The 26,380-nt window shown below is 43.9% G+C and overlaps 1 long non-coding RNA gene across 1 annotated transcript in view; it reads left to right on the forward strand.

Annotated features, from left to right (window-relative positions):
* The first annotated feature begins 2,156 nt into the window (after nucleotides 1-2,156).
* Nucleotides 2,157-26,380, forward strand: part of LOC309529785 — an 81,352-nt gene continuing 57,128 nt past the window's right edge. Inside the window, exon 1 of the long non-coding RNA XR_014218455.1 lies at nucleotides 2,157-2,369. This is a non-coding gene — a long non-coding RNA (uncharacterized lncRNA). The remainder of the gene's footprint in view (nucleotides 2,370-26,380) is intronic.

The following is a 26,380-nucleotide window of genomic DNA, read 5'->3' on the forward strand; positions in this document are numbered from 1 at the left end:
CAGCTCTGAGAGAACAACAGGTAAATGTGAAAGTACATTACAAAGCACAGTAGTACCTCAGGTTAAGAACTTAATTCGTTCTGGAGGTCCATTCTTAACCTGAAACTGTTCTTAACATGAGGTACTACTTTAGCTAATGGGGCTTCCCACTGCCGCCACACCACCGCCACACAATTTCTGTTCTCAACCTGAAGCAAAGTTCTTAACCCGAGGTAATATTTCTGGGTTAGCGGAGTATGTAACCTGAAGCATCTGTAACCCAAGGTACCACTGTACATACAGCAGAAGAGATAAGACTGTCTTCCGTTTCCCACACGCTTCTCAGACAGGCATGTGAATTACACCAACCTCAACTGCAGCATCAGAGGCATGAAATACTAACAGGGGGACCTGGTAGGCCCCCAAAGCTGAGGTTCCCCCATCCCAGTACTAACTAAAGATGCTGGGATTGAACCTGGGACCTTCTGCACTCCAAGCATGTGTCCTATCATCAAGCTACGGCCCCTCACATGGCAAGACAGGTCATAGATAACACAGCCCAAGCAGAATTCTGTGCAGTTTTCTGGTGAAGGGAGGAAAGCAGAAGATCAAGGAATTTCACCTGAGTCGGCGAGCCTAGTTAGGCTCGAGTGGCGGTATAGGCATTGCGTATGCCTTGGTGGGGAGTTTGTGGCCTTTGCCTGCCCCTCCAAAGGTAGGGTATCCCTTTATAGGGATCCGGGAGGAGCTGCTTTCATCCAGATCCCCAGGCGTTGACACTTGGCAGACCGGAAGTTAATGGTTGCCCAACGCCTATGCCAAAAACCTTACATCTGACGTCAATAAAGTTGTGGCCTTATTTGGTCCAGTCTAAGTTGCTGTGTCCATCATTCGTAACCACTCGGGGAAGGTGCAGTGTCTGCACATACAAATGGAAGAAAACAGAAGATCAGGGCCAGGGGGTTAGCAAACTTTTTCAGCAGAGGGCTGGTCCACTGTCCCTCAGACCTTGTGGGGGGCTGGACTATATTTTTTGGAGGGAATGAACAAATTCCTATGCCCCACAAATAACCCAGAGATGCATTTTAAATAAAAGCACACATTCTACTCATGTAAAAACACGCTGATTCCCGGACCATCTGCGGGCCGGATTTAGAAGGCAATTGGACCGCATCCGGGCCCCGGGCCTTAGTTTGCCTACCCATAATCAAGGCATTCTACCCGAGATTCCTGAATCTGCACACAATAATATCCAGAAACAGCCCTTTGGCGAGTTAAATGGGTGTTCCATCTGACCACAGCTATCCCATGAGCCAAGATTTGCTGCCTGGGATCATTTGACAAAAGAGATCAGGGGCTGAGTCTTTCATGGGTCTGCCACTTTCCTCTTTCCCACTCAGAACCACCAGTGAGACTGAGTTCAGAATGTGGCCTTGTCAGGTGGCAAGTTCCCCCACCTTCCAAATGTTGCTGCCGGCCGAGCAACTCGCAGCGAGGCAACATCCTGCCACGTGATGAATTTCAGAAACGCTGTAGATGAGAAGACTGACTCCGACCTGCTACTTTCAGTGGCAGCGCCACGGCCACTGCGAACATCTAATTACCACCCAAAGTTTAAACTCTCCCCACTGAGTTCTTGTTTCCCAGCTGAAACATTTCAGGCTTCTGGCTTCCCGGCTTGCAGTCACACCCAAATTGTGTTCTTTAACCTTTTGCATTTTGGAAAGGGAGGGTGGACGACTGATTGATCCCGCTGTGCTCATACCTGAAGCTGATCGTTTCCTTTCATTCTCAAAAACGTGTGTGGTGCAAATTGCACATTTTTTTCAGAGTTGGGAGTTTGTTTGCCCAGGGTGGTGATGGTGTAGAATTAACAGAAAGGCATCTTGCGTTGTGTACGTACGCTGGCGTGCATCTGTGTGTGCGAGCCCAAACGTATAGTGTATGTGTGTATCTTTGTGTATACCAGCTCAGAAAAACCATAGGTCCTGCAGTGATGAGGGAACGGGAAAAATCAATACTTGCCATGTAGCATGTAACCAATAGAATAAGGGGAATGATTTATGGATGGAAGGATGCAGTCAGAATCATCTGGGGCCTTGTACAGAGAGGGAGAGGGAGAGAGGGAGGTGGGGGTGAGCCGGACTGCAGTGATTATTCCTACTGTATGGCCAGCGCACTCTCTCTCTCTCTCTCTTGCTTTTGCTCTCTCTTTTCTGCAGCAATAACCCCTTTTCTCAAAGCACTGCGGGACATAAGCAAAAGACCAGCAACGTGTGGCATGTACCAGCTTTTATTGCCGGGGCTCAAGGATGACGCTATGTCTCAGGTACACTTTGAAAGAAAAAGAGAACGATGGACTCTCCAGAGTCCGCTCAGTCTTCTCCCAGGTACGTCCGCTCTTAACGTTTGCCATATCGGATGGGCTTCGCGTGGCTAAGATTAAAGAGACCCAGTTTATTGTTGTTGTAGGAGTTGTTGTTGTTATCATTCTTATTATTGGGTCATTTCAATATTACAAGACGCCCAGAAAATTAACCACCAAAAAACCGTGGAGACATATCAATGGAAACTCCTGCATGCTAAGATGAGTTTCTGCTGGGCTGTTTAAAAAATAAATAAATTAGATCACCAGGAGAGGCAGCAATGTATTATTTAATGACTGCTATGGTAACTTTGAGCAAGGCAGCGCTATTGTCAGTTCCTGAAAACAAACAAACCAGGGAGGAAGGGTCTCTGGAAGATGCGGCTAGGATGAAGGCTTGGCAAAGTGAAGCTCTCTTTCAGCTGTGTCTCTCTGGTGCCACCTGAGTGCATGCATTTACTCAGGAGTAAGTCTCGTTGGTGGCAGCAGAACTTGCTTGTGAGTAAGTCTGTGGGCTAGGATCGGCACCGTAGATTTGGATCTGTGACTTGCTTCGTAAAAGATTGTTATAACTGTGCTGCGTGTGGCAAAAGAGCCTGAACGGTTATCATTTGGTCAATGCCAAACTGTTTTGTTTTGTTTTGTTTTCAGTGCCTTCTGTCTATAATACACATATATATTACACACACACATACACACACACACATATTGCTGAGAATGGAATACTCGGGTCATGTTTACAGCCATAGAGTTTGTCGCAAAGTAAGGTCAGAAGTGTGATTTAGACATTTACAAACAACTTACTACTGGGCTCTTCCCCCTTTCTCCTCTCAAACCTCTGTACAATATTCAAAAACAAGTTCTTGCCAGTCATTTGCCGGCCACGATATTACTGTGAGGTTGCTGTGAAAATTCCCACAGAACAATGGGAGCGACCCTGTCTCAATAGTCCTGTCCAAGTCATTTGTGAATGTGTCAAAATAGGTCAAAACAGTGAATTTCAGCTATACAATTCTATAATAATATGTTGACAGCAGGGCACTGTTTAGCCACTTATGTATGAAAGCTCACAAGTAAACTTTCTGATTAATTTGCCCACGTGTGATTTAAAGATGAGGTCACATTTTTTATTATTATTATTATTATTATTATTATTATTATTATTATTTGATTTTCTGCTGAACAGGCCAAACAGTGGCACGGTAACATTATGCTGTGTTGTTATTCTGCTTCCCCCCCCCCCTACTTCCTCATTATTAAAAATATAATCTATACAGTTTGCGTTCCACTATGGAAGAACAGGTGGACATATGGATTTATATCAAACAATTGCAAATATATATTGTGTATCTATCAGTCTGTCTGTCTAGATCCACACCTATCTCAGCCAATTGCATTCAACAGTAGTCCTACCCGGAGTAGACCCATTGAAGCTAATGGGCACGACTAATTTAGATTCATTCATTTCAATGAATGGAAGATGGAAGGGGAGTCCTCCACGCTGCAACATCTTGTTGCAGGTCTCCAACAGCAAAAATCAGGTGGCCTAGCAGCTAGTCAAAAGTAAGATAGTGACTTCTGCATACTTTGGGGGGGGGGATCCCTAGGAATGCAAAATATGTGCTAGTAAATTAAAAAGAAATGTATTTTAAACCCCACCACTGTCCCAAAACGTTCTGACAAGGACCTGTCAGCTTTCCCAGGCATGTGGACTGCTGAGGTGTCACTCAAAAAAGTGGGAGAAAGTAAAGTGAGAGAGAAAGTAACCACGAACCCACTATATCAGAATAAATGCTTAGGTTTGGGGCTGGAAGCAGAGCGGGGAGAGGAGAGAAACTTTTCCTTGTTTCCCTTCTTGAAACTCCACCCACCTCAAAGCACAAAGGCTCCTGCTCCAACCTGCTAGATACACCATAACATTTCACTGCTGGTCTTCACTAGTACAGTGGTACCTCTGGTTACGAACTTAATTTGTTCCGGAGGTCCGTTCTTAACCTGAAACTGTTCTTAACCTGAAGCACCACTTTAGCTAATGGAGCCTCCCGCTGCCGCTGCGCTGCCACTGTGTGATTTCTGTTCTCATCCTGAGGTAAAATTCTTAACCCGAGGTACTATTTCTGGGTAAGCGGAGTCTGTAACCCGAAAGGTCTGTAACCTGAAGCGTCTGTAACCCGAGATACACTGTACAGCACTGAACCTTTATATAGCTCATTTCATGTTTCCACATATGTGTTTCATGCGTTGGTAAGACTGTTATATTCTGCATTTTTTTTAATGGATAATTTAGGCTAATAATAATAATAATAATAATAATAATTTATTTATTTATACCCCACCCAGCTTCCAGCAAAATATTAAAATACAATAATTCATCAAAAAATTTAAATGTTTTCCAAAACAGGGCTACCTTCAGATGTCTTCTAAAAGTCAGATAGTTGTTTATTTCCTTGACATCTGATGGGACGGCATTCCACAGGGTGGGTGCCGCTACTGAAAAGGTCCTCTGCCTGGTTCTCTGTAACCTCATTTCTCGCAGGGAGGAAACCGCCAGAAGGCCCTCGGCACTGGACCTCAGTGTCCGGGCTGGATGATGGGGGTGGAGACGCTCCTTCAGGTATACAGGACCAAGACCGTTTAGGGCTTTAAAGGTCAGCACCAACACTTTGCTCTGCCACTGAGCTACAGGGCGTTTAGCTGTGAGTTGACATGTTAAGGACTGTGCTGTCAGATTCTTGTTTCAGTGTCCCCGTTTTGTGGAGTTTGCTGTTTTCCTATTATGTCTGTTGTAATATCATGAATGGGGACGCAGGTGGCGCTGTGGGTTAAACCACAGAGCCTCGGACTTGCCAATCAGAAGGTCAGCGGTTCAAATCCCCGCGACGGGGTGAGCTCCTGTTGCTCAGTTCCTGCTCCTGCCAACCTAGCAGTTCAAAACCACGTCAAAGTGCAAGTAGATAAATAGGTACCGCTTGGCGGGAAGGTAAATGGCGTTTCTGTGCGCTGCTCTGGTTCGCCAGAAGCGGCTTAGTCATGCTGGCCACATGACCCGGAAGCTGTACGCCGGCTCCCTCGGCCAGTAAAGCGAGATGAGCGCTGCAACCCCCGAGTCTAATGGTCAGGGGTCCCCTTTACCTTTAACAACATGAATCATATTATTCATATTTCAAAGAACCAAGGTACCACTGTACACTGATATCTTGCCATTCCTCTTAGGAGCTGAAGTGGCGTGCATTATTCTCCCCTCCTGCTGCTTTTATCCTCACAACAACCCTGGGATGTAGCTTAGTCAGCGAAAATAAGAGAGAGACACTGGTCCACAGCAATTCAATGAGCTTCATCGCTGAGGGAGGATTTGAATTCGGGTCTCCCAGCCTCTAGGCCAACACTCTCACCATTCTTGTGTTGTTTTTCTTAGCAGGCAATTTCTCGTGAAGCAAGGGTGAAGACCACTGCTCTCCCCTCACCCTTTATTTTCTTTTCAAACTGCAACATCTCAGGTGTAGGTTTACCTAGGTAAAGGTAAAGGTACCCTTGACCGTTAGGTCCAGTCGTGGCCGACTCTGGGGTTGCAGCGCTCATCTCGCTTTACTGGCCGAGGGAGCAGGCGTACAGCTTCCGGGTCATGTGGCCAGCATGACTAAGCCGCTTCTGGCGAACCAGAGCAGCGCACAGAAACGCCATTTACCTTCCCGCTGGAGCGGTACCTATTTATCTACTTGCACTTGGACATGCTTTCAAACTGCTAGGTTGGCAGGAGCAGGGACCGAGCAACGGGAGCTCACCCCATCGTGGGGATTCGAACTGCTGACCTTCTGATCGGCAAGCCCTAGGCTCTGTGGTTTAACCCACAGCGCCACCAACATCCCACGTAGGTTTACCTAAGTGAACACAAATACTGGTACAGGTTACACTTCAGGTTACAGACTCCACTAACCGGGAAATATTACCTGAGGTTAAGAACTTTGCTTCAGGATGAGTACAGAAATCGTGCTCCGGCTGTGCAGCGGCAGCAGCGGGAGGCCCCATTAGCTAAAGTGGTGCTTCAGGTTAAGAACAGTTTCAGGTTAAGAACGGACCTCCGGAATGAATTAAGTACTTAACCCGAGGTACCACTCTATTACCCTTTAAAGCCCTGAAGAGCTTGGTACCAGCTTACTTCAGGTGTCAATGGGGAGACATTCAATCCGGTTTGCTTTTAAATGTAAATTTACATAAGCTATAATTTCTAAAACAACGTGAGAACCACAACGCAGCCTCCTTCAAAATTCTCCGAATATTACAGCGCAGTTCTCCAGCCAAGTCATATTTACATCTGAGGATGGTGTGTGCATAAAAATGTATAGGTTCGTGAAATGACATACAACAAATGCATTATATTAGGGAAAATGTAATGGACAATATTGCATGCACACAAGTGTTTATTTTGGGAGAAATTCAGACTAAAATGATGGTGACATTCTGTGAGGACTTTCCATTGTACCAACAATGTGCCTCTGCCCAACGTTCACAAACGTCGAGGCAAAATCTACTCATTGTGTCGGAGGCCTTTTATCCTTGAAACGCTTGTATTATTGGAACTGCTATTGTTCAATTAAAATCGATGTTGTGTGTGCATCAGTTTTATGCTGTGAACAGGCCTGAGATCTTTGGATGAAGGGCGTTATACAAATTTGTTGTTATTGTTTAGTCGTTTGGTCATGTCCGACTCTTTGTGACCCCATGGACCAGAGCACGCCAGGCACTCCTGTCTTCTACTGCCTCCCGCAGTTTGGTCAGACTCATGCTGGTAGCTTCGAGAACACTGTCCAACCATCTCGTCCTCTGTCGTCCCCTTCTCCTTGTGCCCTCCATCTTTCCCAACATCAGGGTCTTTTCCAGGGAGTCTTCTCTTCTCATGAGGTGGCCAAAGTACTGGAGTCTCAGCTTCAGGATCTGTCCTTCCAGTAAGCACTCAGGGCTGATTTCCTTCAGAATGGATAGGTCTGATCTTCTTACAGTCCATGGGACTCTCAAGAGTCTCCTCCAGCACCATAATTCAAACGCACCATAATTCAAAAGCATACAAATTCACCAGCACCATAATTCAAAAGCATACAAATTTAGTAGATAATAAAATATTTTTATGAATTTTATTTTAATTCAATAGTCGTTGAATTAAACCAAGCAACCTTTTTGCTCTCTTAACTTACACAGGCTTGCCAGACCATATGATCCACTGGTCTCAGCTCAGTCGGCTGGGAGGGGGGATTACATAGGCAATAGCCTGGCTGCGCTGGGAACCTCTCAGCTCATTCAGAGATCCACTGGATCCTAACTCTGCTCATCTCAGCAGATCCTGCTGTAGAATTATTTCCTTTGAGACCTTTGCGTGACAGGAGACAAAAAGTCAAATTGTTATTAATACTGCTGCTGCTAATAATAATAATAATAACAATAATAATAATTCTAGCAAAAGTGTATACACTGTGTTTATTAGGAGAAAAGTGTGCTGGATTTTATTTATTTATTTGAATATTTGTGATTCACATTTTAATAAAATATATTGAGGTGGCTTACTGTATTAATAATAATAATAATAATAATAATAATAATAATATACTGCCCTTCGTCTGAAGATCTCAGCGCAGTTTCCGAGATAAAAATGCAGGATAAAAGTACAAAATGAATAGTTAAAATGAAAACAAATCAATACCACCACCCCCAAACACAAAATAAAATAAAATAAAATACAATCAATCTACCAATATCTGTAAAAACATAATTACAAACATCAATAAAACATCAGTAGATTATGTTTTTTAAAATAGATAAGTTAATATTTTGAAGGCCTGTCTAAAAAGTGCAGCCCTCAAGAGGCGTTGGAAAGAAGGCAGGGATAAAGGTAAAGGTAAAGGGACCCCTGACCATTAGGTACAGTCGTGGCCGACTCTGGGGTTGCGGCATTCATCTCGCTTTATTGGCTGAGGGAGCCGGCGTACAGCTTCTGGGTCATGTGGCCAGCATGACTAAGCCGCTTCTGTCGAACCAGAGCAGCGCATGGAAACACCGTTTACCTTCCTGCAGGAGTGGTATCTATTTATCTACTTGCACTTTCGAACTGCTAGGTTGGCAGGAGCAGGGACCGAGCAACGGGAGCTCACCCCGTCGCGGGGATTCGAACCGCCGACCTTCTGATCGGCAAGTCCTAGGCTCATAGCCACTGCAAAACATCTAGCAGTGTTTCTCAACCTTGGGTCCCCCGCTGTTGTTGAACTACAACTCCCATCATCCCTGACAACTGGTCCTGCTGGCTAGGGATGATGGGAGTTGTAGTCCAACAGCAGCTGGAGACCCAAGGTTGAGAAACACTGGTCTAGAAGCAGAGAGTTCCACAGGGCAGGGCCTGGAGCATGAAAGGCTTAGTCCCTAGTGAAGGCCAACCGAATCTCAAAGGTGTGCAGAATCACCAGAGGTGCCCTATCAGAGGATCTTAGCAGTCAAGGTGAATTATAAGGGATCAGGTGGTCCTCAGGTTACTTTTATCCCAAGTTGACAAATGCTGACAGATTCTCATGAAAACTCTTACTTAAAAAAATCACAAACTGATGTGAAGATGGGGCAAACTGAGCTGAGGACTGATTAGAAAAGGAGAGAAACCCAAACTGAAAAATACATCCAACTATAATTATAATAAGGGACGCGGGTGGCGCTGTGGGTTAAACCACAGAGCCTAGGACTTGCCAATCAGAAGGTCAGCGGTTCGAATCCCCGCGACGGGGTGAGCTCCCGTTGCTCGGTCCCTGCTCCTGCCAACCTAGCAGTTTGAAAGCACGTCAAAGTGCAAGTAGATAAATAGGTACCGCTCTGGCGGGAAGGTGAACGGCGTTTCCGTGCACTGCTCTGGTTCGCCAGAAGCAGCTTGGCTCCCTCGGCCAATAAAGCGAGATGAGAGCCGCAACCCCAGAGTCAGTCACAACTGGACCTAATGGTCAGGGGTCCCTTTACCTTTTATAATTATAATTGTCAGAATTTTTAACCTTGAAGTTTGGAGTTCTTTTGTCTTAGAAAAATAATAATCCCGATTGAGACCTCATCCGGACTTCTTTTTACGCCATGTTTCTAGGCACAGATCTGTGCTTCAAAGCACTGCGTCTGAGCACTTTTTCTCCCCAGCACTTTCCCCATGAAAAACCGCTCTTTAGTGCTGAATCACTTGCCTGGTTTGGTTGGTTGGTTTTAACACAGGCAAGCATTCGCTAATGGCATCTCTCTCCCTGCGCCTTGTAGTAGCGCAGACTGCCAAACCTGTTGCACTCAAATGGGTGAAGCAAAATTGCTACGCTCGTTCTTTAAAGAAAAGGAACATTGTTTTTTAGTTGAGAAGTAGTTGAAAGGGACGTAGGTGGCGCTGTGGGTTAAACCACAGAGCCTAGGGCTTGCCGATCAGAAGGTCGGCGGTTCAAATCCCCGCGACGGGGTGAGCTCCCATTGCTCGGTCCCTGCTCCTGCCAACCTAGCAGCTCAAAAGCACATAAAAGTGCAAGTAGATAAATAGGTACCACTCCGGCGGGAAGGTAAACAGTGTTTCCGTGCAGTGCTCTGGTTCACCAGAAGCGGCTTTGTCATGGTGGCCACATGACCCGGAAGCTGTACGCCAGCTCCCTCAGCCAATAAAACGAGATGAGCGCCGCAACCCCAGAGTCGGTCACGACTGGGCCTAATGGTCAGGGGTCCTTTTACCTTTACCTAGCAAAAGATGCTTAACCCCTTTCCTACTGAATGTTTCACTGCCCTGACCCCCACAGCCCACACACAACACAACTGCTTCTCCTTTCCGTGAGGTTCAAGGTGTGTGTTTGTGATCTGTAATCTCGCGGAAGCAAAAAGAGATGGGCATAATTTGGAGTGGAAAACAGCAAGTAAGGCAAGGGTTAAGCTCCCCTCCCTAGGCTGCTTTTCTTCTGAGAAAAGTTAGATTCGGAAGAATATCCCCCCCCCTCCTATTATGTTTTACAGTGGTACCTGGGTTAAGTACTTAATTCGTTCTGGAGGTCCGTTCTTAACCTGAAACTGTTCTTAACCTGAAGCACCACTTTAGCTAATGGGGCCTTCTGCTGCTGCCGCGCCGCCAAAACATGATTTCTGTTCTCATCCTGAAGCAAAGTTCTTAACCTGAGGTACTATTTCTGGGTTAGCGGAGTCTGTAACCTGAAGCGTATGTAACCTGAAGCGTATGTAACCCGAGGTACCACTGTATTGTAATATTATTGGTGTTGGCTGCCCTGAGCCCAGCTCTGGCCAGGGAGGGAGGGGTATATATAAAAAAATTATATTATTATTATTATTATTATTATTATTATTATTATTATCCAGCAACATCAATAATGAGAGGGCCCAGGGTTAAACAGAAGTGGAGTTGTCCAGCAGATATCAAGACCATGGGACTCAGCTATACAGCTGCAAACAAAACATTTTCAACTTGTTGTAAAGTGCAATATACAAATGCGACACTAGATGGTGACTAGATGAACTACGGCAAATCCAATGCATTTTTCGAAACTTTTTTTTTTTTTAAAAGCATTTTTCACAGCGTTTTTCATATGTGTGCAGATTCCACCCAAGATGGCGTCGGTAGAGTCTGTTGCATCAGCAGCAGCTTCCAGAAAGCAACAGAAGCTTTGAGTGCTCAGCTTGTCTGCCTCATTCTTCCTGTTGAACTCGTGCTTATTCTGACTGTCCCCGCGGTCTACATACTGAGGTAGATGGCACAATGGTCTGATTCTGTGTGACAGCTTCTTATGCTACTCTATTGCTGATCTGAGCTTTGGCCCAGATTAATGGGTTGTGTTTAGTGCTCTGTTCATGTAGTTCCACTGGCGCAGTGGGACTTCGGTTTCCTCTGCCCACCCCCACGTACCCCGAAAATTCAGAGCTGATGTTGAGGGTGTACAAAGGGCTAAGGAGAGGAAGCTCCATTCTGCACACAGAAGTCCATTGTGCCAACAAAGTTGCAGCTCTTGATACCTCCCCAATGTTGCCTCCAATGTGAGGCACTGGTGGCAACTGTAGAATAGAATAGAATAGAATAGAATAGAATAGAATTTATTATTTATACCCCGCCCATCTGGCTGGGTTTCCCCAGCCACTCTGGGAGGCTTCCAACAAAGTATTAAAATACAGTAGTCTGTTAAAAGCTTCCCTAAACAGGGCTGCCTTCAGATGTCTTCCAAAAGTTTGCTAGTTGTTTTTCTCTTTGACATCTGGTGGGAGGACATTCCACAGGGCGGGTGCCACTACCGAGAAGGCCCTCTGTCTGGTTCCCTGTAAACTCACTTCTTGCAGTGAGGGAACCGCCAGAAGGTTCTCGGCGCTGGACCTCAGTGTCCGGGTAGAACGATGGGGGTGGAGACGCTCCTTCAGGACCTAGGCCATTTAGGGTTTTAAAGGTCAGTACTGTATAGAGTGTTCAAAGTTGCGGGAAGGGTGGGGGGGATTCATTCAAATTGGCACACATTCAGCTCCCCAATTTTCCCAGCTCCTTGAGTGGGGAATTCTCCTTTGCTCTCTTCTTAAAAGCAAGCCGTTATCAATCCATTTGTATTTTGCAAAGATAAAGGTAAAGGTACCCCTGACCATTAGGTCCAGTTGCAGACGACTCTGGGGTTGCGCGCTCATCTCTCTCTATAGGCCGAGGGAGCCGGCGTTTGTCCGCAGACAGCTTTCCGGATCATGTGGCCAGCATGACTAAGCCGCTTCTGGCGAAACCAGAGCAGCGCACGGAAACGCCGTTTACCTTCCCACTGGAGTGGTACCTATTTATCTACTTGCACTTTGACATGCTTTCGAACTGCTAGGTGGGCAGGAGCTGGGACCAAACAACGGGAGCTCACCCCGTCACGGGGATTCAAACCGCCAACCTTCCGATCGGCAAGCCCTAGGCTCTGTGGTTTAGACCACAGCGTCACCCACAAACTTGGGTGCAAAGTGATTGCTACTGGGCTGTTAACGGCTCATTTTGCTGGTTGATCGGGCAATGTTCAGCCCAGTCTTTTTATCCCAAGCAAGCCACCCCAGAAATCTTAAAGCCCTCCCCTCCTTTTGCTCCCTCGATTATCCTTCAACCATTTCCTGGCACCCCCCATTTTTCACCTCTCCTCTTCCCTTCTATTCTCCCGATATGAAAGATAAAGCAACGTATGGATTCAAACAGTTGTGCAGGCACCACCCAATAAACCACTACTAATTGTAATGGATTTTTGTTGTTTGTTTCTTCTTCCGACAAGATTTCCATGGTAACATTTCCACATCCTATTGTCATGTTGGGGGGGGGCGCACAGGCGGTGTTTGCTCTCTGAGAGGGTTAACTGTGGGGCAGCAAAGGGCAGGCAATTGGTCAGCCTTTTATTTTCTCTGGTCCTTCAGCAAAGGTTAGTTGAGGTCACCAAAAGCCAAAGGGTAATTACTTTTTCTCTACAGGGTTAAAGTCGCGCAGATTGCGATTGGGACAACTGTACAGATGACCTTCGGTTCTCTCTCTCTCTCTCTCTCTCTCTCTCTCTCGCTATCTTTAATTTTCGTTATTTATTTCCTTCTTTTTTTTTTAACCAAGAGCAAATAGCAATAAGTGTGGCAGGCAGGATAAAGAAGCTGGAGATGATAGATAGATGATATAGATAGATAGATAGATAGATAGATAGATAGATAGATAGATAGATAGAGATAGATTTGCAAGTTAGGCCATAGCATGCTTTTTCAGTACGCTATAATCTACTAACAGCCCTGTTTGGTGGAAATATTTAATGTTTGATGTGTTATCATGTTTTTAATAGTCTATTGGGAGCCGCCCAGAGTGGGAAACCCAGCCAGATGGGTGGGGTATAAATAAGTTGTTGTTGTTGCTGCTGCTGCTGCTGCTGTTGTTGTTGTGATGTCTACAAAGAAGGAGGGGTCAGTTCAGCAAACCCTAGCTGGAAAAGGTTGAAGTGCAATTTAATACAAAAAAAACAAACAAAAAGCACAAACAATTTGCTTCATTTATATTATTATTTAAAAAGGAGCTGTTTTATTGCTCTATGACATCACCTAACAGTGAGCCAACAGTGTGACGCGGCAGCTAAAAAAGCCAATGCAATTCTGGGCTGCATCAATAGGAGTATAGCATCTAGATCAAGGGAAGTAATAGTGCCACTGTATTCTGCTCTGGTCAGACCACACCTGGAGTACTGTGTCCAGTTCTGGGCACCACAGTTCAAGAAGGACACTGACAAACTGGAACGTGTCCAGAGGAGGGCAACCAAAATGGTCAAAGGCCTGGAAATGATGCCTTATGAGGAACGGCTAAGGGAGCTGGGCATGTTTAGCCTGGAGAAGAGGAGGTTAAGGGGTGATATGATAGCCATGTTCAAATATATAAAAGGATGTCACATAGAGGAGGGAGAAAGGTTGTTATCTGCTGCTCCAGAGAAGCGGACACGGAGCAATGGATCCAAACTACAAGAAAGAAGATTCCACCTAAACCTTAGGAAGAACTTCCTGACAGTAAGAGCTGTTTGACAGTGGAATTTGCTGCCAAGGAGTGTGGTGGAGTCTCCTACTTTGGAGGTCTTTAAGCAGAGGCTTGACAACCATATGTCAGGAGTGCTCTGGTGGTGTTTCCTGCTTGGCAGGGGGTTGGACTCGATGGCCCTTGTGGTCTCTTCCAACTCTATGATTCTATGATTCTATGATTCTAAGATCAAATCTATCCATTCTGAAGGAAATCAGCCCTGAGTGCTCACTGGAAGGACAGATCCTGAAGCTGAGGCTCTAGTACTTTGGCCACCTCATGAGAAGAGAAGACTCCCTGGAAAAGACCCTGATGTTGGGAAAGATGGAGGGCACAAGGAGAAGGGGAAGACAGAGGATGAGATGGTTGGATAATGTTCTCGAAGCTACCAGCATGAGTTTGACCAAACTGCGGGAGGCAGTGGAAGACAGAAGTGCCTGGCGTGCTCTGGTCCATGGGGTCATGAAGAGTCGGACGCAACTAAACAACAATAACAACAGAGTTGTAAGGGACCCCAGGAGTCATCCAGTCTAACCCCCCACAATGCAGGAATCTCAGCTAAAGCATCCATGACAGTTCAAGACCTAATAAAAAAATTCCTTCCAGTAGCACCTTAAAGACCAACTAAGTTAGTTCTTGGTATGAGCTTTCGTGTGCATGCACACTTCTTCAGGTACCAGTTCAAGACCTGGCATCCTTAACCGAGGCAGCACTATGCAGGCACAATAATTAAACACCTGCTGGACCTCCCACCCTGAACATCCAAAACGGAGGGCCACCCAAAGGCAAAATGGACCACACATGACTGTGTTGTAGTTGCTGCTCCTGATTCATATTTACAGCCTTGGTGTTGGCCAATGACTGCAGCCGATGTAAAGGTCAAATGGTGGTTGCTGGAAGTAGCCTCTGTGCGTCTGTGTGCACACACACACATACACGCTTGAAAATCGCAATTCAAATGGATGGGCTGCTGGCTTCAACAGATCCTCAGACTCAGCAAAGTTATAAATACTGATAAAGGCAGCAAATGGAAGATATAGCATGCAATCAATTTCGCTTGCTCTAGATGGGAGAATAATGCATCACTTATAGACTTGGACGTATAGAGCGTTGCATGTAAATTATTGAGTAACTTCCCTGCCATTTTCCCTACAAGAAAAGGCAGTGCGGCAGGAAGAAATTATCAGCACATTGGCCTTGGCTCACGAGAAAGCCATCTGCTATAGCCACATCCCTCTGGGGTGCTGCCAGTGGCCTAGAGACTTCAAAGAAGCGTTGTCCTATAGGGTTCCTGTGTCCCAGGTAGAGCATTAAAATGGTGCCCCATTGCACCCCAAAAGCACTGTAACTTCTAGCTACCCCTATTTAGCAAGAACAACCACCGGAATATCGGGTGCTGACTGAGGCAGACCATTGGTCAGTCTAGTCAATTGGTCAGTCTCCAGGGTCTTAGAAGGGTGTTTATTCTCAGTTCTAACTTCTGCATGAAAAGCAGATGTTCTACCACTGAGCTATAGCCCTTCCTCAGAGCCTCAATCTCTGCTTAATCTCTGCATTACACAGTTTTTTTGTGATCGGCTTTTGTTCGTGTGGGTCACTGAGCCCTCCCGTGGTGCAATGGGTCAGAGCCTCTGGCTGTTAACTGAAATGTTGGTGGTTGGAGCCAAGACAGGGATGGCTGTGGGCAAGATTCCTGCACTGCAAGGGAATAAAATCATCATCATCATATTTCATTTATACCATGCTGGCCACATGACCCGGAAGCTGTATGCCGGCTCCCTCAGCCAAAAAAGTGAGATGAGCGCCGCAACCCCAGAATCGGCCACGACTGGACCTAATGGTCAGAGGTCCCTTTCCCTTTACCTTAATCAAGGGAAACTATTGCAGTGAATTTTTGTGGTGTAACAAATAAGGCCAACAAACCCTAGTTTTGTTTTGTCTGTTAGCATTCATGTTGCATCTCTTCTGGGGCTATGGAAATGATGGATTTCACATGAATTCAACCACAATCCTTAACCAAAAAGGGATAAAAATATCCGTCTCACCCCAGGGATATTTTGAAGCAGAAGAGTGGGCTAATGTTACACATGGTAAAGTGTGTTGCTTTGCCAGAGGTAGTCATGGGCCCAAATGCTGGGGGGGGGGGCTTAGTAGTGGTGGTGAGGAAAGGCCTTTAAGGGTTTCTGAAAATCAGAATACAGGGTCAGTGGAACAGGCCAAAGGTCAAGATGAAACATCAAGCCTGGACAAGGGATGGGAAGAAATCTGATTCAGTTCACATTTAAAGATGTACAGCGGTACCTCGGGTTACAGACACTTCAGGTTACAGACTCCGCTAACCCAGAAATAGTACCTCGGGTTAAGAACTTTGCTTCAGGATGAGAACAGAAATTGTGTGGCGGCAGCATGGCAGTAGCAGGAGGCCCCATTAGCTAAAGTGGTACCTCAGGTTAAGGACAGTTTCAGGTTAAAAACGGACCTCCAGAACGAATTAAGTTATTAACCCAAGGTACCACTGTACCTACCTAATTTGCACTTTCTGGGGGGAAAAATATGAACTGAAACACATCAAATTTTCAAAATTCGCACTTCTCCAAATTTTGCAGTGCTATTCTCCCACCAGATAATGTGTGCAAAATACATATACTGCATTAAAATGCATATATGTGTGAAAAGAAGATACCAAAATTCATTATATGAAGGGAAATGGTTTTGCAACAATGTACACGTTGATCAAAATTGCATTAAAAAATGGTAAATTCACACTCAAGTGCTAATGGATTTTCACGAGGACCTTCTTTTTTTAAAAAAAAATGACAAACTGATGTAGGAATCTGGAGAACTGAAAACTGGAAGGATGAGAAACTAAGAGAAGCTGAAATGGACAAATTTGCCCATCTGTAGTACAAACTCACTAGATCTCATGTTAGACCCTGCTGCTCAAGTGTAGCCAATGTCCAGCCTAGGTGGAATCGATTTGGAAACTTTTTCTCTGTGAAACTGCAATTACATCACTCACCACATGGGGCAGTAGTGGCACTTCATCGAGAAGCTGCAGAGATGCACCTGGCCACAAGGGGCAGTGGTCAGTAGTTCCTGGCACTTTGGCATGAAACAAGGACTTGACTCTTCCTTCCATCCTATCAGAAAGCAGTAAACATCTAAAAACTTGACTATCTTGTCCTTTGCTTTGGTCCAGCCCAGGGCTGGATTCAGGTTTGATGAGGTCCTAAGCTACTGAAGGTAATGGGGCTCTTTATATGTCCAGCTGTCCTTTGTCAACAACAAATTGCCACTGTTGTTTGTGTTGAATATATGCTATATGGTAATTTATGGACCTAATAGGGATCTAAAGCCATTTGCACATCACAAAATATGTATTTTATGAAAGTAATTTTGAACTGAAATACAATTAAGAAGTATATCAACCGTGAAATAATTATTAATCTCTAACTTAAAATGATTTTTTATTCATAACAAACTTAATTATGCAAGCACATTGGCATTTGACAATAACAAAAGGAACTTGAGAAACACAATTTACAAAAACTCATAATCTAGTCTCTAGAAACCACTGTATATAGAAATGAGCAAACCAGTGATATACCTGAAGGAGCATCTCCACCCCCATCGTTCTGCCTGGACACTGAGGTCCGGCGCCAAGGGCCTTCTGGCAGTTCCTTCCCTGCAAGAAGCCAAGTTACAGGGAACCAGGCAGAGGGCCTTCTCGGTAGTGGCACCCGCCCTGTGGAATGCCCTCCCATCAGATGTCAAAGAGATAAACAACTACCTCACATTTAGAAGACATCTGAAGGCAGCCCTGTTCAGGGAAGTTCGTAATGTGTGACATTTTAATGTATTTTTAATCTTCGTTGGAAGCCGCCCAGAGTGGCTGGGGAAACCCAGCCAGATGGGCGGGGTACAAATAATAAATTATTATTATATTATTATTACTATTTAGGGAGCTGGCCAGCAGGCAGGGCCCATTACTTACATCATAGGAGCCTACACAACACAAAACACTGTTGCTGTATGTACCGTAGGTTTTATATTTGTTTTTTATCTTATGTTTTGGAAATGTACATTAGGTTTTTTTTCCTATAATTTTTTGGGGGGCCGCTCCCCCAAGAGAGTGGGGCCCTAAGCTATAGCTTGTTTAGCTTATACAGTGGTACCTCGGGTTACATACGCTTCAGGTTACGTACACTTCATGCTAACCGAGAAATATTACCTCGGGTTAAGCACCTTGCCTCAGGATGAGAACAGAAATCGTGCTCTGTTGGAGCGGCGGCAGCAGGAGGCCCCATTAGCTAAAGTGGTGCTTTAGGTTAAGAACAGTTTCAGGTTAAGAACGGACCTCCGGAACAAATTTAGTACTTAAACCGAGGTACCACTGTATGTAAATCCGGGACTGGTCCAGCCCTGGTCAAGATTCAGATCTGAAGAGATTGCTTTAAACTTCATGCTCAACCATCAAATTTTGACTGGCACCGTCTTATAAATCACTCTCCATCCGATCATCAACATTATGATTCCTTTCTGTCTTTACTAAGGAGAAGATGAGCTGTTCTTGATTACACCTGACTTTCATGCAGTTTCCAACGAGCAATGTTGCAACACCCCATTACCTAAATGGACACAGGTGCTAATATGAGGCTTCAGGCAATAAATACCTTCTGGATTTTTTTCTGTAAATACCTAACCAGTAAGATGCCCTTCATAAGCTGTAAGGCTGAGCCACAAATTCTCACTTGAGAACATTCAGCTCAACAGTTGAATGCTCGACAGCTCAACACTTGTGGAGATTCAGGGAGGTGAAAAACTGGATTGGGAGAGATTTTGGAGGGTTGTTTGAAAGGTTTTTGGGGTGGGCTTACTGGTTAGGAGTTCAGGAATTAACAGTTCCATTCTGCTTTCTTTTTCACATTTTTGGAAGCTATAGCAGTGATAGAGCTACTCTCAGAAGTTGTTTGTTTGTCCATAATCCCATAATATTATGCCATGATGTAACACCTTTTAGTGGCATTGTGATGATGCTCATGGTGTCAGCTGCCAACTTATCCCACAATGCCCCTATAATGAATACCCTAAGAACTCTCCACAGACCACACCCAGCAAAAAAGGATTGTTGTCGAGGAAAAAATATGTATAAAAGGAGAATTCCCTGGTTGTCAAGATCCAGGTTTGGGGCAAGTACTCTTTAATGAGAAAACTCCAGCAGAGATTTAAAATCATAAAAATATGCAGCAATGTGAAGTGTGGAAATAAAGACTGTTAGACCTTTAAAATATACCCTTCTTTTTTTTTTTTTAAATAATTTTTATTACATTTTTCCAAATTACAGAAAAAACAGAAAGAAAAGCAGAATAGAAGAAAAAAAGAAAAAAGAACAGAAAATCACATCCATTTCAACAGCTTATTTCAAATTTCCATTGGACTTCCCCACATCTCCCGCATAATGCATTCTTGATAATAAAGTCATCAGCAAATTATACCCTTATTTCGTGTGTTTCTTTATATTTTCAGTTGCAATTTAAGTTTAAATCTCTTATTCTCCATTTACTCTAAAAATATAACATGATATCATTTTTACCCATTTAAACTTTGATTCTTTCACAAATGTTAGCAATTTCATAAATAATTAAATTTCATTGCTGGGGCTAACGTTCCAAATCATACGACGTCTTATGTTTCATACAGCTTATAATACTTTTGCAAATAGTCTTTAAATTTTTTCCAGTCCTCCTCCATTGCCTCTTCTCCCAGGTCTCGGATTCTTGCAGTCATCTCGGCCAGTTCCATGTAGTTCATCAATTGCGTCTGCCACTCCTCCAGTGTGGGCAAATCTTGGGTCTTCCAATGCTTGGCGATAAGAATTCTTGCTGCAGTTGTAGCATACATAAAAAAAGTTCTATCCTTTTTTAACACCTTCTGGCCGACAATGCCCAGAAGGAAGGCCTCTGGTTTCTTGGGAAAGGTGTACTTAAACACCTTTTTTAACTCGTTATAGATCATTTCCCAAAAGGCCTTCAATCTTGGACAAGTCCACCAGAGGTGAAAGAATGTCCCTTCAGCCTCCTTGCATTTCCAACATTTATTATCAGACAAATGGTATATCTTAGCGAGCTTGACTGGGGTCATGTACCACCTGTATACCATTTTCATAATGTTTTCTTTCAAGGCATTACATGCCGTAAACTTCATACCGATGGTCCATAACCTTTCCCAGTCCTCAGACATAATATTGTAACCAATGTCTTGAGCCCATTTTATCATGGCTGATTTAACTGTCTCATCCTGAGTGTTCCATTTAAGCAGCAAGTTGTACATTCTCGATATTACCTTGGTCTTTGGTTCTAACAACTCTGTCTCAAGTTTCGATTTTTCCACCTGGAATCCTATTTTTTTATCTAGCTTAAAAACCTCATTAATTTGAGCATAATGTAGCCAATTTTGCACCTTATCCTTTAATTTTTCAAAGCTCTGCAGCCTCCAATTACCTCCAATGTTTTCTATTATTTCCCAATATTTCGGCCAATATGCCTCCATATTGGATGTTTTCCGAGCTTTGGCCTCTATTGGTGAAATCCACCTCGGAGTTTTACTTTCCAATAAGTCTTTGTATTTTTTCCAGACCATAAATATTGCTTTTCTGACAATATGGTTTTTAAACATTCCATGTGTTTTCCCCTTGTCATACCACAAATACGCATGCCAACCTAACGAATTATTAAAGCCTTCCAGATCTAGGACATCAGTGTTTTCCAATAAAATCCAATCTTTCATCCAGCAGAAGGCCGCAGCTTCATAGTATAACCTTAAGTCCGGCAGGGCAAACCCCCCTCTTTCCTTTGCATCAGTTAGTATTTTAAACTTTATTCGGGGCTTTTTGCCCTGCCAGACAAATTTAGAAATGTCCTTCTGCCACTTTCCGAAACAATCCACTCTGTCCACAATCTGCAAGGCCTGGAACAAAACAACATTTTTGGCAAAACGTTCATTTTTATAGCTGCAATTCGGCCTAACAAGGATAATTTCAATCTTGACCAAATTTCTAGATCTTTTTTAACTTCTGACCAACATTTTTCATAATTATCTTTAAATAAATTCAAATTCTTGGAGGACAGATTGACCCCCAGGTATTTCACCTTTTTAACAATGTTTAGTTCTGTTTCCTTCTGAAACCCCTCTGTTTCAGTAACCGTCAAGTTTTTCCCTAACACCTTAGTTTTTTGTTTGTTCAACTTAAAACCCGCCACCCGACCAAATTTCTGAATCAGTTCCAAGACTCTTTTTGTACTATGTTCTGGCTCCTGTAATGTTAAAACCAAGTCATCTGCAAATGCTTTCAGTTTATATTGTTTCGCTCCGACCCGTATTCCTTGTACCTGCCGATCCTCCCTTATCATATTCAGCAAAACCTCCAGGACTGAAATAAACAACAGAGGGGATAGGGGGCACCCCTGGCGTGTTCCTTTTTCAATGTGAAGTTCTTCTGTCACCACATTGTTCACTATCAACTTAGCTTTTTGTTCTGAATAGATTGCCTCTATTCCGTTCTCAAACCCCCTTCCCACTCCCATCCCTTCCAAGTTTTTCTTCATAAATTTCCAAGAAATGTTGTCAAAGGCCTTCTCCGCATCAATAAAAATTAACACTGCTTTGGTGTTAATATTTGTTTGTAAAAGTTCCAGAATATCGATAATGTTCCTGGTATTATCGTACAAATGTCTACCTGGGAGAAAGCCTGCTTGGTCCTTATGGATTACTTCATTTAGTACTTTTTTAAATCTGTTAGCCAAAACATCCGCAAATATTTTGTAATCCACGTTTAGGAGTGAGATGGGGCGGTAGTTCTTGAGTTGAGTCTTTTCAGTTTCCACTTTAGGTATCAGTGTGATGAATGCTTCTTTCCACGTATCTGGTGCCCTCCCTCCCCCCATAATCTGGTTGCAAACCTCCATTAATGGTTGTATCAAATAGTCTTTTAAAATCCTGTAATACTTGGAGGTGAGTCCATCAGGGCCCGGCGATTTGCCTAGTTGCATATTCTGAATGGCATCCTCGATTTCCTGTTGTGTTATTTTACAATTCAAGATTGATCTCTTCTCTTGAGATAATTTTGGTAGGCCGTTATCTTTCAAGAATTGTTCTATCTCAGTTGCTTCCTCGGATTCTTGTGTATACAGTTTTTTAAAATATTTCTGGAAACACCTTCTAATTTCTCCCGGTTTCTGAATGTTTTTCCCTTCAACTTCTAAGTTGGTGACATAATTTAATTTTTGTCTCTTTTTCAACTGCCAAGCGAGCAGTTTCCCACATTTGTTCGCAGATTCAAAAGATCTTTGTTTCATTTGTTTGATTTTCCATTCCACTTCTTGGTTAATCAATTTCGCATATTGTGACTGGTGAAATTTGATTTCTCTTAAAGTCTCTTTTGATTTTGGATTCACTCTTAATTTTTTCTCTCCATCACTTATCTTCTCCAATATCTTGTCTTTTTTACTATTCCAAAGTTTTTTCTTGATTGTATTCTGTTGTATCAGAAACCCTCTCATAACAGCTTTGCTCGCGTCCCAGATAATTCTTTTTTCCACCGAGGTATTCAAGTTAATTTCAAAATAATCCTTTAGAGTTTTTTGGGCCTTCTTTACTATCTCTTGATCTCTTAACAGGTTGTCATTCATTTTCCATCTGAAGGAGTCGGCAGTAGTAAATCTCATTTCCATTTTCAAAGCGTTATGGTCGGAGCAGGTCTTTGGGCAGATTTCTATTTTTGTAGTCTTAGGTGCCAGCCCTCTAGTTGCCCAGATTTGGTCGATTCTTGTCCATGACAGGTGGGCCTCAGAAAAGAAAGTTCCTTCTTTACCTAGGGGGTTTCTCGTCCTCCATAAATCAATTAGGTCCATATTGTCAGTTAGTTCAAAGAAAGTTTTTGGTAGTCTTCCATCTTTAGTCAGATTCTGATTCTGTGACTTATCCATCAAAGTAGAGACGACCCCATTCATATCTCCCATCATAATGATGTTGGAATAGTCCAGATAGTCCAGTAGTGTCTCATGCAGCTTCTTATAAAATTCTGATTTCCCCTCATTTGGTGCATAGATTCCTAATATCAGAACTTTTTCTCCTTGGGTCGAAATTTCAATAGCCAGGATTCTTCCTTGTTCATCTTTAAACAGAAATTTTGGTGATAGATTCTCTTTGGCGTAAATCACCACGCCTCTCTTCTTGACTCTATCTGATGAAATAAATTCTTGACCTAATCTTTTATTTGTTAACACCTTCCTGTGTGACCTGGTTACATGGGTTTCTTGCAAGCAAATTATATCCAAATTCTCTTTCTTTAGGATATGGAAGATCCTTTTGCGTTTTTCTGGGGAATTCGCGCCGTTAATGTTCCAACTATACAGCTGCAGAGACATCCTGTATCAATCTGTTGTTACTCTTAATGGGTGTCTTCTTTTTTGTCCAAATCCGAGGGTGGTAACTCTTTTCCTGACTCTGGTGGTGGCCAAATAGCTGCCGCTCCTTTCTGCAAGTCTTCTCCGTGGTCGTGTAGGAACTTCTGGCTATCCTCTTTCGTTTTGATTTTTATCTTCTTTCCTTTGTATTTGAATGAGAGGCCTAAAATATACCCTTCTAAGTTCCTTCCAAACTTCCCCTATAATAGAAAAAGACTTTACGTGTGGTACATTAAGAATTGGTTTACTTACAAACTGTTCAAAGGTCAGGTTCGTGTGTATTTCTATACATCATTCAGAAAGCACAGGCAGTAAAACTTGGCAGTTATAGCGATGAAAGTTCCTAAATTATGGGCATAGGAATTATTGGTATAGTGGTTTGTAAGACCCATGCAGCTCACATGCGGAGCTGCTCTGATCGACTGGATGGGGAAGAAAGACTTGATTGAGCTAAGCCTGGCAGGACAGCTTACTCTATGGTCTTAACCCCTTCATGCATTAATAACATGTTGCTTATTCAAGGTTGGTTATCCCACAACAAGCACCAGTCTGGAGGGGCCCAAGTGTGCCTGCCGATTCATGTGTAGCGTTCACATGCCTTAGCCTTACACACAAATGGGCTGGTTCTCTTGGGAAGTGCATGTAGACTCGCTAAGGCACATGTAGGACACAGTGAAGCAGCATTCTCATGGACCATCTCACATCTATTTTGGCTCTCGGGCAATTCCATGTCCAGCTTTTCATGAAGCAAAAGGAAATGCCCTCATGTAGCGTTGTGAGTCTCCACCATTCATGACTAGCAGGAACTTCAACTGGTTGTGGTTTTCTACTTGAACTGAAAGACCCACATAAGGTGCCCAGTCTGGAATGGTGCCTTCCTGCTATCAGTGTGGAACATTCATCACTCTGGGAATACAGGCACCTGTGCCCCACACCTGCAACGATTCTACTCTCAAAAAATTGACCCCGTTGCAAATGTCAACACCGAACACACACCAAATACTCACCGAATATTTGTTATCAGCCCAGGCACCTTCAGAGCAGCTGTTGAACATCTGGCTGACAAGCAGCTGTTAAATTTAGCCTTGACACACATCAGTCCCAGGGGATTTGGTCAGAAGGCACATCAATCCAGCACATTTCTGAAGCTAAGCAGACCTGGGTCTGGAAAGGACCTGGATGGGTGACCACCTAGGAACCACACGTAGGCTGCAGTGGGTTCCATGATGGAAGAAAGACGTGGTATTTTGTGGAAGAAAATAAATTAATAAACACATTTGTGGAAGAGCTTCCAAGATTTTGTTGTTGTTTAGTCGTTTAGTCATGTCCAACTCTTCGTGACCCCATGGACCAGAGCATGCCAGGCACTCCTGTCTTCCACTGCCTCCCACAGTTTGGTCAAACTCATGTTAGTAGCTTCAAGAACACTGTCCACCCATCTCGTCCTCTGTCATCCCCTTCTCCTTGTGCTCTCCATCTTTCCCAACATCAGGGTCTTTTCCAGGGAGTCTTCTCTTCTCATGAGGTATCCAAAGTATTGGAGCCTCAGCTTCAGGATCTGTCCTTCCAGTGAGCACTCAGGGCTGATTTCCTTCAGAATGGATAGGTTTGATCTTCTTGCAGAAACTCTCAAGAGTTTCCCAGCACCATAATTCAAAAGCATCAATTCTTTGGTGATCAGCCTTCTTTATGGTCCAGCTCTCACTTCCATACACTACTACTGGGAAAACCATAGCTTTAACAATACAAGGTTGTTGGCAAGGTGATGTCTCTGATTTTTAAGATGCTGTCTAGGTTTGTCATTACTTTTCTCCCAGGAAGCAGGCGTCTTTTAATTTCGTGACTGCTGTCACCATCTGCAGTGATCATGGAACCCAAGAAATGGAAGTGCCTGATCACCTCATCTGTCTCCTGAGAAATCTCTATGTGGGACAAGAAGCTTCCAAGATAGAGGGTGCAAATTCCTGGCATGGTTGGAACCAAGTTATGACCAAATGATGCTTAAGAAACTCTGGGTTGTTTCTAGTGAAGTGGTCCCATTCACGCAGAGACTTCCACTTTCCCTTTCGTCACCCTGTGCACCTCTCAAAACTGTTCTGGGTTTCCACCCAACCCTGAGGCAGGGAGGAGAGAAAAGGCAAGTAAGAGGAACGACAGACGTTTATAAAATTAAGGGTGGCATGGAGAAAGTGGAAACAGAGAAGTACACTAGAACTTGTGGACCTCTGATGCAGAAGATTCAGAAAGGACAAAAGGAAGTACTTTTTCATGTAGCGCACAGTTAAACTGCGGAACTCTCTCCCACTGGAGGCAGTGATGCTGCCGATTTGGATGGTTGAAAAAGAGGATTGTACAAATTCATGTTGTTGCTGCTGGCGTCCGTCTGTCTCCAAGAGTAAAGTCAAACCATTGGGAAGTTACAGCACCTGCTGTGGCAGTAGAGACGAATACAGGAGAGACATGTTTCATTGCAGGTGGGGCCGATGAAGGCAGATGTACCATGGCATTTCTTCCCTCATGTAGCCATGAGAGAAATTCATGTAGGAGAAGGCTATGAGTGGCTACCAGCCATGATGGCTATGCCTCCACGGTTAGATGCAAAAATGCTTCTGCAAATCACTTGCTGGAAACCACAGAAGGGAAGAATCAGAGAGTTTGAAGGGACCGCGGGAGACATCTAGTACAATGCCTTGAATTGCAGGAATCTTTTGCCCAACATGGGCTTCAAACCCACATCCATGAGATTAGGAGTCGCATTCTCTACCAACTGAGCTATCCCAAGACTTCCCTCGTAACATAATAATAATAATAATAATTTTTTATTTATACCCCGCCGTTCCCGGTTCAAAAACAGGGCTCAGGGCATCTTACAACAAATTTAAAATACGGTACTTTAAAACACTTAATTATAAAAGCAGCATAAAATACAGTATAAAAACATGAATAACAATAAAAAATCAATTTGATAATCCCCAGGGCTAGCTGGCTGAATTGGTCCTACTTGGGCCAGCGAGGAGGCCAGGGGAGAATTAGCTGTGGGGTCTCAGA

Source organism: Podarcis vaucheri, assembly GCF_965113315.1.
Source record: "Podarcis vaucheri genome assembly, chromosome: 3".
Lineage (NCBI taxonomy): Eukaryota > Metazoa > Chordata > Lepidosauria > Squamata > Lacertidae > Podarcis > Podarcis vaucheri.